This window comes from Heptranchias perlo, chromosome 41 (genome assembly GCF_035084215.1).
Source record: "Heptranchias perlo isolate sHepPer1 chromosome 41, sHepPer1.hap1, whole genome shotgun sequence".
Taxonomy (NCBI): Eukaryota; Metazoa; Chordata; class Chondrichthyes; order Hexanchiformes; family Hexanchidae; genus Heptranchias; species Heptranchias perlo.
The window spans coordinates 1,748,910-1,771,398 of record NC_090365.1 but is presented as its reverse complement, the minus strand read 5'-3'; the positions used below and the strand labels follow the sequence as shown (position 1 = coordinate 1,771,398).

The 22,489-nt window shown below is 44.5% G+C and overlaps 1 protein-coding gene and 1 long non-coding RNA gene across 10 annotated transcripts in view; one reads left to right on the top strand and one right to left on the bottom strand.

The window, feature by feature from the left end:
- The window catches only part of LOC137305909 (uncharacterized), a 62,969-nt gene that overhangs the window by 12,498 nt on the left and 27,982 nt on the right, over positions 1-22,489 (top strand). The gene's annotated exons all lie outside the window — the stretch shown is intronic.
- LOC137305904 (striatin-3-like) overlaps positions 7,331-22,489 on the bottom strand; it is a 59,953-nt gene continuing 44,794 nt past the window's right edge. For 5 of the 7 annotated variants that reach the window (XM_067974839.1, XM_067974843.1, XM_067974840.1 and 2 more), the window contains one exon: positions 14,003-21,525. The gene's annotated coding sequence lies outside the window, so the exon portion shown is untranslated. Of the gene's footprint in view, positions 7,368-13,890; positions 13,962-14,002; positions 21,526-22,489 lie in introns of those variants that run through there. The other 2 variants (XR_010958778.1, XR_010958779.1) reach the window with 2 other exon arrangements.

Here is a 22,489-nt window from a genome sequence, read left to right as displayed (position 1 = left end):
CTGTGGTACTGCACCCCGGGTCTGTCTGTGGTACTGTACCCTGGGTCTGTCTGTGGTACTGTACTCCGGGTCTGTCTGTGGTACTGTACCCCAGCAAGAGTTAGCATCCTCAAGAGAGATGAGAAGCCAGTTGAATGGGGAGAATGCAATGCAATCAGATGAAAAATAATTTATATCCAACATTTTTAAGAAGGTCGTACAGTAAGAGATGGTGCAATGAATCTTGGTTTTAAGAAGATTTTCCTTATATAACCCAACACTTAAGTAAAATGTAATAAATATGATTGCCTTCTCCAAAACTCACAAAAAGCAAGATTTCTGGTTGCAATTGTATCCTCAGTTCTTCTTTCAGATCTCAAGCTAGTTCCCCTTTCTGAAACTGGTTGAGTTACATTCCAGGTAAACATCACCACACATGTTCAGCAAACAGATATCCTGTCTCTCTAGTTACTAATCAGATAATATTTTCTGAAACTGCACGAGGAAAGACTTGCATTTATATAGCGCCTTTCACAACCTCAGGACGTCCCAAAGCATTTTACAGCCAATGAAGTACTTTAGAAGTGTAGTCACTGTCGTAATGTAGGAAATGCGGCAGACAATTTGTGCACAGCAAGATCCCACAAACAGCAATAAACAGATAAATGTGTTTTTAGTGATGTTGGTTGAAGGATAAATATTAGCCAGGAAACTGGGAGAACTCCCCTGCTCTTCTTCAAAACGGTGCCGTGGGATCTTTTACGTCTCACCCGAAAGACGGCACCTCCAACAGTGCAGTTCTCCTGCAGCACTGCACTGGGAGCGTCAGCCTGGATTTTGTGCTCAAGTCTCTGAAGTGGGGCTTGAACCCACAACCTTCTAACACAGGGGCGAGAGTGCTGCCCACTGAGCCAGGGCTGACAAAACCAAAGGAGCGTTTGAAGTATTCCAGCCGAATGTACCAAGAAGACGCTACCCACAAGATGGAAGGTCATTTTCATTTTAAAAACACAACTGCTTTGTTAGTTGAACACATCTGGGGGTATAAGTCTATTCTACCTCTGTCACACTGTACGACCTTGACCAGTCCGATATGTGTAAAAAGCGGAATACAGAGTTTAGGGAGAGTGGGGTAAGGCACCGTAGGGCAGCTGCTCACAAGACATCGAGCCGTGGAACGGTATCACGCAAGTTTTATGCAGAGTGTTGAGTGACACCACTGTGTCAGCCAATGAGTTGGGTGTTGGAGGCGGGGCGGGACTTACGGCAGGACTCACAGCAAACGGTCTATTTTACAGCAAAGTCTATTTCAAAAGAGTCTCTACGAACTACAGCAAACAGAACTACAGCAGCTTCTCCCGCTAGAAGCAGGATTATTTCTCCAGCAAAATTGCAGTCAGTGGAGGATAGTTCCATAATGCAGATTCTGTTGCATAAAATCAATCCCTGTCACTTACAGCAGTGCGGGCTCCAGGCGTGATTGACGGGGGAATTACCCAATCAGCTCCATTCTGGCCGGGAATAATGGTAATCACTCTATGCAGCCGGTTTTATGCCTGAAATTCCCCACACCAGACCCTGAGGCTCGATGGCCAAAGGTACCGCCCAGGGTGGAGGAGTCAGGCGACCAGAAGGTTCCGGGAGCTCCATCCGTGGTCCATGATCACAGCCAGGGCAGGGGCACTAAATTGATTTCAGCTCCTGCGGGGGGGGGGTGGGGGTGGAAATAAAGAACCGAATCAGCCAAAGTTCCCGTCCAGATCACTGTCCAGTCACCCCTGCTGGGAAAAGCGTGCGCGGGCATCAAGGGAGGACCAGGTTGCCCTCTAAAGTCCAGTAGCTTGCCAAAACTCATTGGTTCGGCTGACAGGTGAAGAAATGACCAGTTGGGTGAGGCTCCAGAGGTTGACTGAGCCCATGGACGCTGCATTCCAGCAAAGAGTCAAAACCTTCAGGGAGGGGGAGAAAACGGAAAAATAAAGGCTACACTTTTCCCCCCCCCCAACATATTCAATTTAAACTCCTCATCTTCAGATTTCATCCCAGCCTTGCCCAACCTGCCTCTGCAACCTCTTCCAACCTAATAGCCCCCACCCAGTCCTGTGACTGGCCTCTCGTGCGTTCTCTCCCTTCGCCCCACCATTAGCAGTCGTGCCTTCAGCTATTTTATTCCACTCTCTGGAACTCCCTCCTTAAGCCCCTTTGCCTTGCCACTTCCTGCTTGAAAAGCCTTCTCGCAACCCATATTTTCTACCAGGCTTTAGGTCACCCCTCCTAACTTTTCCCTCCTTGGCTTGGCATCTGGTCCCCTGTCTGTTTTGCCTGTGAGGCGGTTTTGTGTTAAAGGCATTGTTGTAGTCACCAGCCGTTCACTATCACACTGTCTAATTTACCTCCATCTCTGAAATAACCCATACAGTTAAAACTCCTTCATGGGAGAAGTAATAAAATGTAGCCCTCCCTGTCATGTTCCACCCTCTGTTACACACCCTTTATGACTCAATAACATTCCCTCTATTACATATTTTTTCTATAGCTTCTAACGAACAGGACAAACCAACAAGAAATATAAGGTGACAGTGTAGATTAATGCTGATAGACGTGATGGGAGAGGAGCACTTCGTCATCGTCATAGAATCTTAGAACGATACAGCACAGAAGGAAGCCATTCGGCCCATCGTGCCTGTGCCGGCTCTTTGAAAGAGCTATCCAATTAGTCCCACTCCCCTGCTTTCCCCATAGCCCCGCAAATTTTCCTCTTCAAGTAGTGTGGGACTGGATCGCAGGATCGCTGATAAAGAAGATGTAGCCCGGAATGCAAAGCATCAGCATGCTCTACATTACAAAGCCATTGATTACTTTGTCACACCCGCAATTCCTCATACGGTGAGTTCCTGATGGCGGGAGTAATTTTAACTTTCGGCGATGCTGGAAAACATGCAACGTGTCGGTCGCCCGTTTCACCTTTCCATTGAAGTCAATGAAACAGAACTTCAAGGGAAAATTTGGAAAAATATCTTACAATGTGAAGGGTCTGGTGGTGCAGTGGTTTAGAACAGGGTCCTGAACCTGCAGCCCCTGAGCCCCAGCAATCGGACCCTCAAAGCCCGAGCAACTCAGTCCTGTTTCTTACTTGTTGGTTTGCCCCGTTTTGAACTGTTGCATGGTCCATGTGATCTCCTGGACTGGTTTCAATCGCCTGACGGGGTCGGAGAGGAATTTTTTTTTTTTAAAAGAGTTATTGGCCCTGGTTATTTGCCGCTCCCTGGAGATTACATCGCTATGGGGGAGTGGGGGGCGGGCTCAGTCATGATGCTCCAGCCATCTTGACGGTGCGGCTGTTCTTGATGGGCCAGCTCTTTTCCTGCCCAATTTTGTGGGCCTGGAAGATACAAAAACAACCCATATTGAAGACAAAAAGCCTGGACACCGCTGGCCTATGATTTACAAAGATCAGTCAGGTCACTAGCATTTTATTGAAAAAAGAAAGACTTGCATTTCTTCAGCGCCTTTCACAACTTCAAGACGTCACAAAGCGTTTTACAACCAACGAAGTACTTTTGAAGTGTAGTCACTGTTGTAATGCAGGAAAAGCGACAGCCAATTTACACACAGCAAGATCCCACAAAGAGCAATGTGATAATGGTTGAGTGATAAATATTGGCCAGGACCACCAGGGAGAACTCCCCTGCTTGTCTTCGAATAGTGGCCGTGGGATCTATTACGTCCACCTGAGAGGGCAATCGGGGCCTCGGTTTGGCGTCTCATCCGAAAGACAGCACCTGACTCCCTCAGTAGTGTCGGCCTAGTGATTTTGTGCTCAAGTCTCTGGAGTGGGAACCTATAACCTTCTGACTCAGAGGCGAGAGTGCTATTAACTGAGCCACAGCTGACACCTGTAAGCCTGCAGAGGACTATAAAGAACTGTAAGTCCCATTGCCAGGTTTTATTGATCACAACCCACACTGTTACGGCCTATCCACGCATGCTTTAAATTTTCTCCCGATAATGGTGGCTGTTTCATATCAGTTCAGTGGTAATTTCTGCAGGTTTATTTCATAATTCAACCCCAACGATTTCAACTAAGACTGTGAAAGGACACATCGTCCAAAGCACTCTTAATGCATAAGTATCAATTGCTGAGACAGAGAGATGAGCAGCAAGTTAATTTAATTTAAGAGGAGGAGGAGAGCTGCAGGCAAGGCAGGAAACACAATGTATGCTGCAGCGCTCCCCCGGATATTCTAAATGAGGTGGCGCTTGTTTCAGGTTCAATCCCTAGTCTGTGCTGACTTAGATGATTTCCGCGGTTCACGTTGATACCCCTGGGGCTAGGAAGGGGGTGGGGGGAAACCAGCCAGGGGAGTCTGATCATTCTCCAGTAATCCCTGCTGGATGTTGGGTGAGGGACAAGTTCGAGCCCAGCTGTGATGCCAACATCCATTTTTGAATAGCTTCCCAACACTCAGTTCGAACATGAAGAACGGGCTGCCTGGGCGATCGATTACCTTGCAAAAGTCAGCGCTTCCAGGAGAGGAGAAAGCAACGGAAAGGGAGAGCGAGAAAGACAGAAAGCGAGAGGGAGAGAGAGAGTAAAAAGAAAGAGGCTTTGGAAATTGCACCCTCTTAGTTCTTTAAAATTATGAAGGGATTTGATAGGGTAGACGTGGAGAAGATATTTCCCACTAGGGGCCATAAATATGATCATCACCAATAAATCCAATGGGGAATTCAGGAGTAACTTCTTTACTCAGAGAGTGGTGAGAATGTGGAACTCGTTCCCACAAGGAGTGGTTGAGGCGAAAAGCATAGGTGCATTTAAAGGGGACGCTAGATAAGTAACATGAGGGAGAAAGGAATAGAAGAACATGCTAGTGGAGTGAGATGAAGTAAATCGAGCGGAAGGAGGCATGCGTGGAGCACAAACACCAGCATAGACCGGTTGGGCCGAATGGCCTATTTCTGTGCTATAAGTTCTATGCAAGAGGCTTGGCATTTGCTCGCTGCCTCCACAGAGGCAGGAACCCATTCTTTGGAGAATCACACATACTCCACCAAAGTCTTAGAGCATTCACAACCTGTTCTCTGGCCCCTCTCAAAGGAATTACAGCCTTGCAAATCATTCCATTTGTATCTTTAACTCATTTTTCCCCCCCGGTCTCTGTTCCCACCCAACTCATCCCAACCCAACAACTCTATTCTGGCAGTGAGCTGTTCTTCGACTGACCTTCCTTCATTCAGCGACATTTGAGACAACCATAGTATTACCACCACTGAGATAAGATAAACTACACTGAACCTGATTCCTTCCTGGTCTGCATGGTTCAGCTACTCACTGGATAGACTCATTGAGCCATTAGGGAGAACTTCTATTGCCTTCCGTTAGTGGGCCAACCGAGATTAGGGTCTCTCCATGTGAGGGAAATTGTGGGTTGTAATCAGTACCCAACCACCTTTACTATTTATAAGAGCAAGGCATTGGGTGTTGGCCTTCAAGAAAGGACAGTGCTGGCACACAAGCAAACAATGCGCTGCCCAGGGTAAGGCATCTGGTTCAATTCTTTTCACTGGGGGAAAACATAAGGGAGTATCACTGGTTGCACAAGATTATAATAACAAATGACATGAGAGATCAGAACTCACACACAGTCTCTGTCTAACCAATCAATCATATGCCATTTAAGCTAATGGCCACTGAAAAAACCTGTTCAGCTGTTACCATGCATATTTAGTTTTTCGACGGTGAGAATCTTGCCATCATCACCTTCATTTTTGTGCTTATTTCGGGAGACTGATCTCTATGGGTTGCATTCTCGTTTTCAGGACAAGTTAGGAGATGGTCTCTGCATTACTGTGTGGAGACCAAAGCCATTGTCTTCGGACCCTGCCACAAACTCTATTCCCTAGCCACAGATTCCTCGAGGCCTCAGTTTAACATCTCATCCGAAAGACGGCACCTCCGACAATGCAGCACTCCCTCAGTACTGCACTGGGAGTGTTAGCCTAGATTTTGTGCTCAAGACGCTGGAGTGGGACTCGAACCCACAACCTACCGACGCAGAGGAGAGAATGCTACCGATTCAGCCACAGCTGACACTACGTTAGTTCGGCTGCCTTCCTCATTTCCTGACCCACCCAAGGGGTTGGAGGAGGTACCAGAAATCCCTGGAGGGACTTTAAATTGAAATTTTCAAGACTTGAGATCGACAGATTATTGTTAGGTATTGGGCATCAAGGGATATGGATTAAAGTCAGGTAAATGGATTTAAAGTACAGAACAGCCATGATCTAATTGAATGGCAGAATGGACTCGATGGGCTGAATGGCCTACTCCTGTTCCTATGTTTTAAACACAAGGATGAGAATTTTAAATTTAAGGCGTCGGGGAGACAGAAACCAATGTAAGTCCACAAGGATGTGAATAACAGTCAAGTGGTTCTTGGTGTGAGGTAGGATATGGGCAGCAGAGTTTCGGATGAGCTGAAGCTTGGAGGATAGGAATCTGACCAGGAGAGTATTGGAATAGTTGAGCACAGAATCATAGAAAATTACAGCATAGAAGGAGACCATTCAGCCCATCGTGTCCGTACCAGCTGAAAAAGAGCTATCCAGCACTTGGTCCGTAGCCCTGTAGGTTACGGCACTGCAAGTGCACATCCAAGTACTTTTTAAATGAGTTGAGGGTTTCTGCCTCTACCACCCTTTCAGGCAGTGAGTTCCAGACCCCCACCACCCTCTGGGTGAAAAAATTTCTCAACTCCCTTCCAATCCTTCTACCAATTACTTTAAATCTATGCCCCCTGGTCACTGACCCCTCTGCTAAGGGAAATAGGTCCTCCCTATCCACTCTATCTAGTCCCGTCATAATTTTATACACCTCAATTAAATCTCCCCTCAGCCTCCTCTGTTCCGAAGAAAACAACCCCAGCCTATCCACTCTTTCCTCATAGCTAAAATTCTCCAGTCCTGGCAACATCCTCGTAAATCTCCTCTGTACCCTCCAGTACAATCACATCTTTCCTGTAATGTGGTGACCAGAACTGTATGCAGTACTCTAGCTGTGGCCTAATTAGTGTTTTATACAGTTCTAGCATAACCTCCCTGCTCTTATATTCTGCGCCTCGGCTAATAAAGGAAAGTATCCCGTTTGCCTTTTTAACCACCTTATCTACCTGTCCTGCTACCTTCAGGGATCTGTGGACATGCACTCCAAGGTCCCTCTATTCCTCTACACCTCTCAGTATCCTCCCATTTATTGTGTACTCCCTTGCCTTGTTTGCCCTCCCCAAACGCATTATCTCACACTTCTTCGGATTGAATTCCATTTGCCACTTTTCTGCCCACCTGACCAGTCCGTTGATATCTTCCTGCAGTATATTACTTGAAGTCTGGAGATAAAGTGGAGAGAGAAATTTCATACAAATGTGTTACTGACTGTGACCTAATGTCCCGCAGTGTAATGTCAAAGCCAAAGCAATACTTGATGTTGGATACTCCCGTTAAGCCTATATATTAAGGACAACGCTTTCTCACACATGTACCACCCACCCCTCCACTGGAAACAAGTGACCTTCATCCCTATCTGACTAGGAATCCGATCCAGTTCCCAGGGATGAATGGCCACTGTTCTAACACAAGGCACCACCCAGTTCCTCATATTGAGATGTAATCAAAACCCTTCAGGACAACAACAGATTACTGCGGAATTGAATAAACAGCCTGCATATTTTTGCAGTGCTTTGCTGAGCTCGTTCTGGACGGTTGTATCAACCATTCCAGTCAGACCAGTACGGTCACTTTCAACTGCAAGCTACAGTCACGACACTTTATATTAAAATAAAATTAAAACAGGAAACGATAGAAATGCACAGCAGGTCCGACAGCATCAGTGTTGAGTGAGACCCTTTGTCAATTTATTAATTTATCTGACTGATCCCAGGACCCTTGCAGTATTACTTCATAAGAAATTCTATATTTTTATTTTTCATATGCAATTTTAATTGGCCCCATGCCCTGGAATCAGCAATTCTCTGAAGGGAAATTATTGTTTCTGTAGCTTGAAAGTGGAAGTTAGGTTATCTGGTTGGAAGCCCCAATAACCTTTTAAACTACTGCTAATCATATTGCAGATTCTCAATATCCACCTTGCTATCAAAAGCAGGCAGCTCATGTGCTACCTGATAGAAGCGCTGCATATTAATGACATATTAAATGGCTTTAATTGCTACATTCTTATTAGTTTAAGACCTAACTCTTTGACCAAGCTTTTGATCACCTGTCCTAATATCTCACGTGGCTTGGTGTCAAATTTTGTTTGATAATCGCTCCTGGGAAGCGCCTTGGGATGTTTTACTACATTAAAGGCGCCGTATAAATGCAAGTTGTTGTTGTTTATGAACCGTAAGTGGAAATACATAAATTATCAGATCAAAAAACTAATCGAGACAAATGTTATTTGGCTAAGACTCGTTTGTTGACAGACGTAAATGCCCGTTGTCTGTGTTTATCGTTTGTCACTGCAAGAGGCAATTGGTAGTGAGGCTTTGTCTATTTGTGAATAATACCTTTTCAACCTTCCTTTGTGCCAGCTTTGATTTTACAACAAACAAAGACATATAGCCAGGCTGCTGCTCTTTGTGCCTCAGTTCCCTATTGCGCTGTGCCACGATACGTGTTGAGAGCTAAGAGAGACTCCCTGAAGATCTATTGAAGGCCTTTGGAACCTCTATTGTCTTGCAATGGTGTAGACTTAAGTACTGTACTTGTTATTTTTAATCTGATTTATCTTTATGCTTTTGTAAATTTAACTTATTATAATAAATTCAATTAACAGTTTAGCCTGAATTAGTCTGCCACCATGGTGTTTTTCTACTGGTCAGAGATATCAAGATATATGACTCTATCCTGTACTATTTCTACTGCACATCCCAATGATATAATGGTTCATTATTCACCCTGTGGCACACTAGCCCAGATATTTCATGCATAAGGTCAAATTTTGGTTCCCAGGAAATATAGACTTGCATATGGAAGCTGATCCCAATTTGAAAACCTATACACTTGGAGATGTGTAAAAGTAGCTCAGCTAAAACCGTCCCTTGATTTCTCCCGTGTAAAAGGACACATCTCACCTCCGCATATACCTCTCTACCAACACATTGTTACTTGAAACTCGCCACGTGGGCAATTAAACTGCCTGGTGATATCACAGAAAAGAATTGTTGAAAGACAGCACTGAGGGACGGAGCTGTAAGGTGTAGGGGTCTGTGGCTGCGAGTTCCCACACAACTAGTTCCTCAACTACAGCAGTGCAGCCAGGAAGAGCAAGGTGTTAAGTGCAGATCAAGTAGTTCTCCACAAAGCTTCCTTCCCTGATAGTTTCAGTGAGCAGCTGAGCCATGCAGAGCAGGAAAGTCCCAGGTCCAATTGTCAGAGAGTGTTGAGTTGGTCAAACTCAGCCTAGGTGATGGCTGTGGTGCAGCAATTGCTCTCAGCTCCCCTGAGCTAGGCGAGAAGAGTCGGGGGAGTGGGGGGGAAATCAGCCAGAGTTCCAACTCTTTCCAAATTGAAAAACAATTTGGGAGACACAACCATGGAGAAGGGGCATTGCCACAGGTGAGAGAGCTAACCCAGCAGATTCGAGTCAGAAATTTGGAGCAAATTCCAAAGCTTAGGACCTAGTTAGCTGAAGGCACAGCAGTCAACGGTGGAGCGACAGAAATCGGGGAAGCACAGGAGGCCAGAGATCTCGGAGGGTTGTAGGGCTGGAGGAGGGGGCGAGGCCATGGGCTGGATTTGAATACAAGGATGATCATTTTAAAATCGAGGTGTTGCCGGTCTGTGAGCCAATGTAGGTCAACAAGCACAGGGGTGATGGGTGAACGGGACTTGGTGTGAGTTAGGAAACGGGTGACAGAGTTTTAGATGAGCTCAAGTATACGGAGGGTTGTAGGTGGCAGGCCGGCCAGGAGAGCATTGGAATACACCTCGATGAGAACATCCGGAGGGTCTAATGGTCTCGACACACACGAGGTATTATGGAACTGTACTGCAGTAAGAGTCAGCACCTTCTGGAGAGGAGAAAAAAAAACTGGGCAATCAAATAGATGCATTTCAGGGGAAGCTAGATAAACACGAGGGAGAAAGGAAGAGAAGGTTATGCTGATAGGGTGGGATGAAATAGGGAGGGAGGAGGCTCATGTGGAGCATAAACACCGGCACGGACCCGTTGGGCCGAATGGCCTGTTTCTGTGCTGTAAATTCTATGTAATTCCATGAAGTGGTATACTTAACTCTACAGCCCCTCCTTCTGGCCAGAGATTGTGTACTACACTAGTAAAGTCCACAATACATTAGCTGTATCTAAATTACTGGTGCCTGAGCCCTAGTTCTATTTGTGTTTATACCTCTTACTCGTTGGCTTGTCCTGTTTGAATTTCGTTGGTCTGCAGGTTTGGAAAGAGCTGTTCTTAGCACTGTGCCTCATTGGTGCATAAATCCCAAATCAGATCACTAAGATCCATCACTATCTGCAGCTTGAGAAATACGCAACTTTATGGGAACATTCGTTTAAACTTCACATATGGCCCAACTAAATGGCCTTCCAAGACAAAAATGCTTGAACACGCCTGCGATAGTTCCACATGACCTAGCAGAACAAGTAGTAATAAATAGAAGTGAATCTATAGTTTCTTGCACAGCATAACACACGGTTGATCAAGCAGCAAATGTGTTACATCAAGCCATGGCCACAAGATGTAAATATCAATTTGCAGCAGTAACCACGAGGTGCAGAGAAATGTTAGCAGTTTTATTACAGAAAAAGACACTTATTATTTAATGCAGAGCGACCAAGCTCTTTGTATTTATGGGCTGCTTAGATTTACAATGGAGTCGTGCGGACCACATACAAGTCACAGTGCACAACAATGTAATGGTTATGTTACTACACTAGTGCAGAAGGTCGAGGAAGGAGTTACTCCATCTATGTCTACAAAGTGATGAAGCAGGTTCACCCCGACACCGGCATCTCTTCCAAGGCCACGTGCATCATGAACTCCTTTGGGAACAATATTTTCCAGCGCATTGCGGGTGAGCCTCTCTGCTTGGCCCATTACAGCAGGCGCTCGACCATCAGTTCCCGGGAGATCCAGACCGCCGTGCGCCAGCTGCTGCCCGAGGGGAGCTAGCCAAACACACCCTGTCGGAGGCGGTGACCGGGTACACCAACTCCAAGTAAAACTCCACAATGTACTGAAAAAAACCCAGAGGTTATGAGCATAAATCCCATCGTGGCAAATTGTGATATATATATTCAATATATATTCAATATATCTGGTAATTTGCGGGCTGGCACCAAAAGCAAATTCACCATGTTGGAAAAACCCAACTGGTTCACTAATGTCCTTCAGGGAAGGGAACCAGACTCCCAAGTCTAGTCTGGTTTACATCTGGCTCCAGCCTTATATCACATTACATGATTGACATATAATGCCCTCTCAAGTGACCTAGCAAGCCATCCAGTTGTAAAAAGGCAGCAGCTTACCACCACCATCTCAGGGTATCTAGGAATGGGCAATAAACATGGCCTTGTTGGTGTTACTTGCATTCCAAGGAGGAAAAAAGTTTAATTTGCATAGATCACAAGTTGCTGATATCAGCTTCCAACTTAAAAAGGGGGAAGAGACAGTTTAAATTAACTACTTTACACAGAGAGGGGCGAAGGTACAGAATAAACTGACAAGGGAGGCAATGGGGGCCAATTCTATCAGCAAATTCAAGAGAGAGTTGGATAGATAGCTTGAGAAAAAGTTGACAGATTTACAAGAGGCATCCTTCTGTACCTCACCCAAGTGACTATTGTTCATTAATGAGATGCAACCGTGGAGAGTCAAGCTATTAAACCATGTGGGGCATCACAGCCGAGCCTGATTTTGCCCTCATCCGATAGCAACACTGTATTTTCCAGTAAGGTTTACTCGGCAGCGATCAGGAGCAGGAACCCCTGGCTGATTTTCCTTTTCCTAACCTCGGCCAATTCTGGCACTCCAACTGCTAGCCCAGCTCAGCGCAGCTAACTCAACACAGACCTCGTCTAAGTAGCCATTCTTCATGTGCGAGCTTAGACAGCAATTGTCAGCCAGCTATTCAACCGCAGAGGGGAAAGGCACGATAGTCTAGTCTGATCCTGCCTTTGTCTGACATGCAGAGGTTTTCGAGGTAGTGATCAGAAGCAGGAATCCTGGCTAGTTTTTTTCCCTCCCTAACCCAGCGGTCAAAAGTCTTACAATTGCTGCCTAGGCTGAGATCAGCTAACTCAGCAGATTGAAGAGACCAGACCTGGGACTTCAATGGTCTATTTGGCTCAGTACTATACGAGTATATTCTCGACCATTTGGTGGGGAGGGAGAAGGAAAGAGTCTCAGTGAGTTCACCAAGCCGAGCTTTCTTACGCTGACGTGTCACTATAAACATACATATAGGAAATGTACCGTTTAAAATAATTTATAGCAGTGCACGTGGTTTGTTTTGTTACTCACGGCAGCTTTGATCATGAGCCATTGAACCAAGGCGCTGCTTATCTCTCAAATTCTGACTCGCTGTTTGTCCTCGGAACACTTCCACTCATCAGAAAACAAACTTGTGAAATGATACGGCGCTGTATAAATACGTAACAACAACTTGCCTTTAGTAAAACGTCCCAAAGCGCTTCACATGAGCAATAGCAAACAAAATTTGACACCGAGCCACATAAGGAGGTATTAGGACAGGTGACCAAAAGCTTGGTTGAAGAGGTATATTTTAAGTAGCATCTTAAAAGGAGATGGAGAGGTTTAGGGAGGGAATTCCAGAGCTTAGGGCCTAGCCAGCTGAACGCACAGCTGCCAACGGTGCAGCAATGAAAAGCAGGGATGTGAAAGAGGCCAGAATTGGAGGAGCGCAGGGATCTCGGAGGGTCTGTAGGGCTGGAGGACTTTACAGAGATAGAGAGGGGCAAGGCCATGGAGGGGTTTGAAAACAATGTAAATGTGAATTTTAAAATCAAGGCATTGCTGGACAGGGAGCCAATATAGGTCAGCGAGCACAGGGGTGAAGGGTGAACAGGACTTGGTCCAACTTAGGATACGCATAGCAGAGTTTTGGATAAGCTCAGGTTTACAGAGGGTGCAAGTTGGGAGACCAGCCAGAAGAGCATTGGAATCGGCGAGTCTAGAGGTAACAAAGGCATGGATGAGGGTTTCAGCAGCATACGAGCTACAAAAACACTTCCCAACCAATGAATTACTTTGAAGTGTAGTCACTATTGTCATGTAGAGAAATGTGGCAATCTGCACACAGCAAACTCCTATGAATAGCAATGAGATGAAGGAGCAGTTAATCTCTTTCTTTTGGTGGTGTTTGAAGGAGGAATGTTGGCCAGGAGAATAGCAAACAAGCCCTCTGCTCTTCTGCTAGTAGAGTCATGGGATCTTTCACGTCCACCTGAACAAGTGGAACAGGCAGGTGGGTCCTTGTTTCACCTCTCATCTAAAGGGCAACAATGCAGCTCCTCCTCAGTACCGCACTGCACTGTCAGGGTAGACTAAGCATTCAAATACAAGCATTTACTTTGAACCAGTGCACAGAATTAAAGTATTGCAGGATGCCAGACATTTAAATGCAGTCTGCCCGGGGTACTATCAAAGGGCAGTGTTATACTACACCATTATTTTTTAAAAATTCTGGTTCCAGAGACCCTCTAGTCATCCAATGCTGCAAATACATAAACACTGAAATATCTATCTATATATTATTAAAACTCTTGTGTATGCATGCCCTTTCTGTTATGATTTTTGGTCCTACTTCTATGGTAACATTTAACAATGTGTCTATGTGAACATTTGGAATAAAAATCCTGTATGTAACAGTTACCTGTAACCATGTAGTTTGTAGGGTCTGGCCACCGAAGTGCTGTGGAGCCCGTCTCCCAACTCAGTCACTATCTTGTTTATAAAAGAAAAGTTATATTTATCAACAGGCCGAGGGCAATACCAAGGCTAATTTATAAGAGTTCCGATTAAGTTTACTTTAGGTGGAGTGCAAGTTGAGTTACTAAGACAGAATTTGTAGAAAACACTTTACTTTCAGACCTTACATACAGAACATCACTGATTAATTAGAAGACAAAAGTAAAATAAATATACATGAAAAACAAGTGCCATAAAAAGAGTTACAGTAGTCTTCGATAAATACACAACTATTTGAGATAGTGAGATGTACAAAATATCACATATTTAAAATTTTACACAATTTACAGTTCCTTTGCAATAAATTCGTAGAGGAAGAAAAAGTTTAATTTTTTTTTTAAATGGAAAAAAAATCTCACTGGCTGGCCGGTGGCGACTTTAACCCTGTCCCACTGAGAACGTGCAAAAACAAGACCCCAGTCACGCAATTTCCAAAGACCGCTTCCAGCGACTTGCATTGATTTTTGTCTTTGTTTTTAAGAACTGCATGTGGCATTTTTTTTTGAGCCAAACATTTTTTGGAATTATTTTACTTATTGTTGGCAGTGATGTAGGGCTTGAGCTCTATTGGGCTGTGTGGAAGGAGTGGGTGGGAGAGGGTTAAAAAGCCAACTGGCTACCAAAATAAGACCCAGGTTGCAATGACAGTCCGTCAAACCTTGTTACTGCAAAAACAGGCCTGGAACAACCAACTTGTAAACACTACAGGCGCGGGGTCGGGGGGGGATATGTAATGCAAGAATTAAACTTCTCTCCCAATTTTAATGGTGCTGGGTGGGGGGGTTTAATAACTGCACCTACTCAAAGAATGATCTTCTATCTTGGTCAAAGCAAGACACTATCCTAAGGCTAAGCCTTCTCCCAATTTAGGAGAGAAAGAAGAAGGGGAATAATTTAACATCTGTCCATATGATTTTCTACTGGACAGTTAAACATTGGCAGAGAATTGGACCAGCTCTCCCTCTGACCCTTTCAACCTGGATAAAATATATGGGAGACTGTGTACAAATGACTCCAAGAAGAATGAGTTATTTGCAACAACAAGAGTTTGTCAAGAGCACTTTGGACTGCATGCAACCAGCATCAACCATTGGACAAAATTCCTTCCACCATATTCACGCTGGCCACCATTTACCTCAATAATACAGAACATTTGCCGTAACGGATTAATTTATTTTCAACCAGTACATGTTCAGAAGGCGAGCAGAGGTCATTAGATGCACCGTGGTCCTTAGTACCAACCAAGAAAAAAAGAGCAGGAATGCAGTTTCAGGGCTCCTTTATGCTATAGTCAAACAGCTGACTGCAGACAATCGCTCCACTGTTGACTGCACCTCCGACCATAAAAAGCAGGACATGCAGTAAACTGACAGCAGTACAGACCCACAAAAATGTGGTTAGTGATCAGCTGTCTGGTGAAGGCTGCCTGTTTCACAAAGGGAAATTCGGGGAGGAGAGGCAGTCCTGCAAGTTTTGCACCATGCTCAGACTGACATCGGATACTGAATGTTTTAAAAAGGGTGGAGAATGGCACATACAGCAACAACAAAAAAATGGTAATATAAAAAGGGCCTTTCAAAAATGGGGGCACTCCAGAATGAGGACATTTAGAATCACACGATCAAGTGTTGTGGTCAGGGCTCCAGTTGCAAAGATATAGAGTAAAATGACCAGTCCAAACTTTGAGAACTCGTCTCCCACCCAGGTGCATCCTGAAGAGTATTAATGATTTCTGCTTTTATGCTACACAGAGGAAATTCTGAAAAAGCATCCTACAGGTAGTTACTGATTGGTTATTTCAGGATTCCCTTTAGTTTCTTTTTCAAACAATTGTTTATAGTTTTCGTTGACAGCTCTCTGTTTCTTTATCACACTGGGGTCCATCCTAACCTAACTTGCGACGAGACCTCTAAGAAGAAAAAGTTTTGAAATGTCCCTAATAAACAATTAGGATTAAAACTATAAATTGAAACCGTAACCCTGGATTTAAGTGGCCAACATTTTATTCCCTCTTCAAAATCCTAATCCAGTCTAGAATTTCCTGCTTGCAAGCAAGAAATTCCTGTCACCAAAGATTCTGGAGTTAAACGATCCTGGCTGCTTACAAAGTTAACCTAATTCTGTGATGCCCAATTGATAGTGCCAGACTCGTAAGTGATGTTTTTATAAAATAACCCTCTGAAGTGTCATTCTTATAACACATTTGTATAACGAGCCCACTCTCAAGATTGCTCCAAGTAGCATCGACTGAGCTGGTCTGCCAGTACGCTCGCTATTATTAAATAACCTTGTTTGAGAAAACCACCGGGGGGGTGGGTGGGTTCTACATTCAGGACTATTGTCGACAGGAATTTACTTGCAGGTATAGGATTCCCAACAGTACAGGGGGCTTAGCCAGAAGACCTCTGACTGCAAAGTGCATCCTGTACAGTAGGGGTGTCCAAACTATGGTCCGTGAGGCTCAGGCAATTCAGTCTTATTTATACTTACATTTCTCATTTGCTAGTTTGTCCTGTTTGAATTTTGTGGGTCTGGAGGTTTGGAAAGGATGGCTCTTTGACACTGTTGCCTCATTGGTAGATAAATCCTAAATTAGAACATCAAGCTGTTAGTAGCAGCAGCTTGAGATAGAGGGGAACAGGGATTTAAACATTATGTGTGGCCTCTAAGGCTCCAAGGGATGTACCCATACAGCTCATGAAGACAAAAACCTTGGACACTCCTGCTGTACAGAATATCGCTCTGAATGCCACACAACAGTTCCTATTACACCTTTTACAATATAAATGAACTGAAAATATATATTTAAAATCATTCTGTCAAAGTCTTTGTTTGAACTGTATCTGTTACGTAGGTTTTTGCTTCCTAGATTGCTACACAGCTCGGTTATATTTGTTAAATGTCACAAGAAGGAAATGTTAGTCCTGAAATAAACAAAGGTCAGTATCACCTCGAGGCATTTCGTTCACATTTATACAAGAACTGAAAGGATAAATTTATGCATTTTGCTTAACTTGTAATTTAATAAAAAATTCTCTAATTCTTTGCAGCTCCTCCAATACTTCCCACCCTTCTTGAAGGCACTACAGTACTATCCCACGACCATTGTCTGTGATAGGGGAGGGGGCATTTCACAGCAAGACTCCTCACAGGGGTCAATGCACAGCGATCAGGAAACCAGGCTAAATCTCATTAATCCACTCGTGCGTTGAAATCAATTGTAGCCGTGGGTGAGATCAGCTGACTCAGACCCAAGAGGATTGATTCAGAGACCTTCCTGATCTGTATGGCAAAGTGCATTTACCCACTTAACCATGGGTGGGGGCAGAAAATATCTTTCAATCTTACAAGCTATTGTTGGACTAGCAGAAAAAGTGTTTTTTTAAGAAACAAAATATTTTTGACAGAAAGTTGCTGATTTACCGGGTGCAGGATTGTGTGCTGGATGAGCTAATCAAACATGATGCTACCAGCATCACAACTAAGCCTGACCTACATTCATCCAATGCCCATATTTTCCAGTGACTCCTCCCCCCACCCCCCCAACCTGCATTCATCCAATGTCCACACATTTTCCAGCGACCTTTCCCCCTAACCCCACTCCCTCAACTGGATAGCACTCACCAGCGGGAATCTTGGTTGCTTTATTTTACCCTGCCTAGCGCTGAGGTCACCTGTAGCAGCCCAACTCCTGCTCCAGCTGAGATCGGCTAACTCAGCACTGACCGGGGGATTGAAGACAGGGCCTTCCTGGTCTGTAAGGCTCGGCTACTCACTGGATAAACTCACTGAACTGTCAAGGGAGCCCAAAGAATTAATTTTTAAATTAATAATAATCCCTTCTGGACACAAAATAACCTATAACTAACAAGGCTGTAGTAAGCCAGCAGCATTTAGAATATCTATGACAGGATGCCTCTTGGTACTACTGTCCCCTGTGTATTTACATTCAGTACTGTATTCACTTTTAAACATTATTGGTTATAGTTTCATTTAGAAAACATTGACTTTTTAAACTGACTAGTAAATGGATTACCATTCTGTAATTTGAACGTATGGTGCAGAATTTACTTATGCTCCTTGGAACACAATTTACTGAAGCGTTGGTCTCCTGGTAAATAATCTACATGTGATTAATAAGGTATGAAGATGGGAGGTTGCCATTGTTTACCCAGTGCAGTTCAAAAGAAAAACAATTTTCTTCCCTTTTTCCTCCTCTCCTGAAGGCGTTGCTTATGTTGAGGTACGAGTTCCACTGGCAGCTGTCCAGTACTTCACCCGAGTGCAAGCTTGGACAGTGAGTGTTGGCAGGCTATTTCACTGTGTTAAGAGCATTAAAATTAAGACCTATCATGACCGCCCCCCCCCCCCCCAACCAAATTCCAGTAAGGGTCATTGGATAATGATCAGGAGCAGCATATCTTGCTGATATTTCATCTTCCCTAGTTGAGGTGCTCATGGTCAGATGTGGTGCCTCAGGTGAGATAAGCTAACTCAGCACAGTATACAGCCTGAACCTGGGACCTTCTTAGTCCCACAACAAAGTGGACCCAGGAAATACACACCTTTAACGGGAGCTGAGACGATTCTCTGTTGGGCGGGGGAGCGATATAGAGATATTAACAACACTGCATGATTCTCTCCCACCCAATGGAAGTAGGGCAGTGAACGTAATGTCCTTAAGTAGGTAATCCCCAGGTGATAGTTATGAATGGGGGGTGGGGGGGTGGTGAGGCAGGGGAATCCCATGATGGAATAATCATGTGTGGTCCCTGGATGGAGCGAGCTTGATAGCCCAAATGTTTTTTTTCTTCTTGCTCTGGACGTTCTTTTGTGTGGGTCAGTGCCATACCAGCAGTGAATTTACCCACCAAGTTAACTGGGAAGGCACTGGTCCCTGTTTTAATTAGAAACGCTTGCCTGCTGGACTTAATACAGCATCTTTAGTAAGGGTCAACACGACCAGTCCAAAGGGGCAGTGAAGATATACTGACAAGAGATATGTGCTCACTGCATTGCATCTGCATTACACAGGAATGCTCAGAAATAGTTTTGGGTTTCTGTAATGCTGATACCTATGGTGCCATTAGGGCCACCTCCCTCCCTACTCAATATGTTACTGAACATCAGGATGGGAATAATGGCACTGTGAGCCGAACTATCAGGGAGCGGGACACGATTAGCTTCTGTACCCCCCCCTCCATACTCTTCCCTTCAATAACTATTTCAGTAGTCGTAGCAGCACTTTTACCAGCGAAATGAAAAGCACTAGAGGGGAGAATCTTCCACCATAATTTTGGCAAAACCCACGGAGAAACGTCTTTTGCACCATTAATCCAGGGATTGTGGCGATCACCGTGCTTACAGCGGAAGATTCAGAGAAGCTCAATGGACGTTCCAGGTGATTATGATTTGAAAAGGCTATTCTCCGGATACTGTTGTGGAACGTTCTGGAATCCTGCACCTATACTCTGACTTTACATTATAAATATTCAGCATTTCTGCTGAAAACGCGTTGCCAGTGCTCCCAAGCGTCATTTCTTTTCTTCTCCAATCTTCTCTCCTCCATGCTTGAGGAAGTCATCTCTCACTGGAGTGCAAGTTCCAGAAACACCCAGCACTGTGATACCTCAGTCAAGCGGCTGCTAATCATCAAGCCTCAGCAGCGATTGCCTGCAGGCTATTCAACTGTGGGACACCTCACAACCGAGCCTAATCCTGTCTCCATCCAGCGTCCAAGCACACGCACTTTCCAACAGGGGTCAGTGGACAGAGAAGCATAAGTTCCACTTAACATTTCTGCTCCCTAAAATTGGGGCCTAATACTAGCAGCTAACTCAGCACAGACTAATCGATCGATCTCAGGACCTTCTTGCTCCATATGCCTCGGAGATGGAGACATTATCTTGAGCTAATGAATTACTGCAGCCATACAGCATGAACCGTGCTTTAGTCTCCTACATGATAGAAGGTGCATTTTATACCCCTGGAGCCAAGCTTCACGCACTGGGATGACACGCGGGAATTCAAACATGAAGGTCAGCATATCCCGTAGGATTTTCCAACCATTAAGTTTAAAGATGGAACAACCTGCACTGATCTCCGCACCCAAATTCCTGATATAAATTCCCAGCAGCACAAATCGATAAAATCTATCCTTTGACCTCATACCACTAAAACAACCGCAAATCGTTCATTCCAGGAAGTTGCCCCTCTCCCCATATGAGAATCAGTTAATCCCTTATTTTGAACAAACAAAACTCCCCAATTGGTTACCAGTGCTGAGATATCAGCACAATTTCGGAAATAGCAGATGTGTGAAACTTTCCCACCAAGTTCCTCTTGAACTGTTTAAAAGAAATATCCAGCATTAATCACCCTGATAGCTCAGAAGCGAAGTATTCCTCCCTGGTCCTAGGTTTGATTTCCGATCCATGCTGAGTTAACTGATCTCTCAACATGTTTGACCAATGCAGAGCAGTAATCAGCAAGCCTGTAAGATGTTGAACTTACATAAAAGTCAGAGGAATTCAGTCAAACTGTACAGCACTCTTGTCAGATCACACCAAGGGAGACATTCGAGCACAGGAGATAATGCAGAGAGGAGCCACGAGGCTGATCCCAAGTTTCAAAGGTCTGAGGTATGAGGAAAAATTGAAGAAGCTTGGGCTTTTCAGCCTTGAAAGGAAGCGTCGGTGGGGTGATCTTATAGAGATAGTGAACGGTGTGGAAAATGGTAAATCAGGAAAACTACTTTCAATTAAATTGCCAGAGTAGGACAAGTTCTGCCCAGGGAGCACTAATTTGCAAAATCTACCCCATTGTGTTAATAGAGTACATTCAACACCGTCGGGCTTAGCGATCCTCAGATTATGAGAGGAGGGGCAGCCACAAGCCACCCCTGCCTGTACGTTACTACATTCGCATTCTTTTGTGCCCTACAAATTGGGGAACCTTGGTCCACCTCTTTGTGTGCCCCTCAGAAATGCCCTTCATGATTCTCCCCAATGTTGTATTATTGGGGAGGGAGGGGCAAAAAGGAGTTATGAACCCATATTCCTGTCACACATGTTTGCTGCTGTATTCCTCTGTGTCAATGCTACACCGGTACCAGATGGATAACAGGCCGGGGAAAGGATAATATAACCATACTGGTAGCAGGCTGTATTAAAAAAGTAGTCCAACCATTAAAAAATAATTTATATCAGCGCAAAACCCACACTTGCACCTTTATACGGTTTGATTCACACCTCTTCTACTGCTTTTACTTAATTCACACAGCCCACAATCAGGTACCCATACAAAATTTACCAAATGAATTTTTAAAACATATACACATTGTGTAGAAAGTTCAGTGAACACAAGCCCCTGAAAAGGTTTAAACGCAAACCCTGAGCTTTGCTAAGAAAGGTGTGGAGGGGACACAACCCAGGACTGTGGACTTCAAGGCTGGAGGGCAAATCATCTTCATTCACTGATTCAAAGGCAACCGTTCTAGGAGGAATGCGGGATCAACCCTTAAAGATGAGCAGATACCAGTCTGTGAAAGGAAAAGGGAAAGAAATTAAATATAAATTAAGAGGCAAGATTAACCAGATGCATAATATATCTTACTTTAAATATAAACTCTATTTTTATGCACACAAACACACTTGCTTTCAACCACCAGGTGGCAGAAGTGAGCTTTTCAAGTGAGATTTTCTTCTAACTATAAATGGTACTTGTTTTTTTAAATTTCCCCGCCTCACGTGGCAGTGTTAGCTCGTGCTGGGATGTAGCCCCTACGGTGCTGTAAGCTCTCCATTACCTTGCCCTAAATGGCCGTTCTTCACATTTGAACCTGGAAGGTATTAACAGGTCAATCCTAATCTTGCCCTCCCCCAACATCTACACATATGCACTTTGCAATAAAGGGTGAGTGGTGAGCAATCAGGAACCTCGCATGAGTTGTCTTGGCCCCTCCAGAGTCAGTTGTACTAACCCAACTCTTGCCCCAGGTGAGATCAGGTAACTCAGTACAGATCGGGCATCATATCTAGGGCCTACCTGGGTACCTCACTGGCTAAGCTATTAAATAGATACAGAAACCGCAAACACATTCCATTTTCTCTTCTTAAGATCCCAAAATAAATCCCTGCACCACTTCCCAAACAAAAAGGCAGGGAATCTGCTCCTTGAACTCAGGTAGTAGAGGCTAAAATTTACAGTGTGAGGCTGAGAAGGGAGAGTTAACATATTGAGAGATGAGCTTCTTTTCTCAACCATGATTTTTCCAAGATTATTACGGTCTTAATACCACATTGTAACTAGCCCCTAGTGGAGGCATTCCCAATATTTTATCTTGTTGAGTCGCTTAGGCACACACTATGGAGCACTGCGGTTTAAATCCACGTCCCCATTAATTCCCATATATCTGAAGCTGCTGATACCAACAGATCCCAATGTTCTGATTTAGGATTTACCCACCAATGAGGCAACAGGCTAAGATCAGCCCATTCCAAACC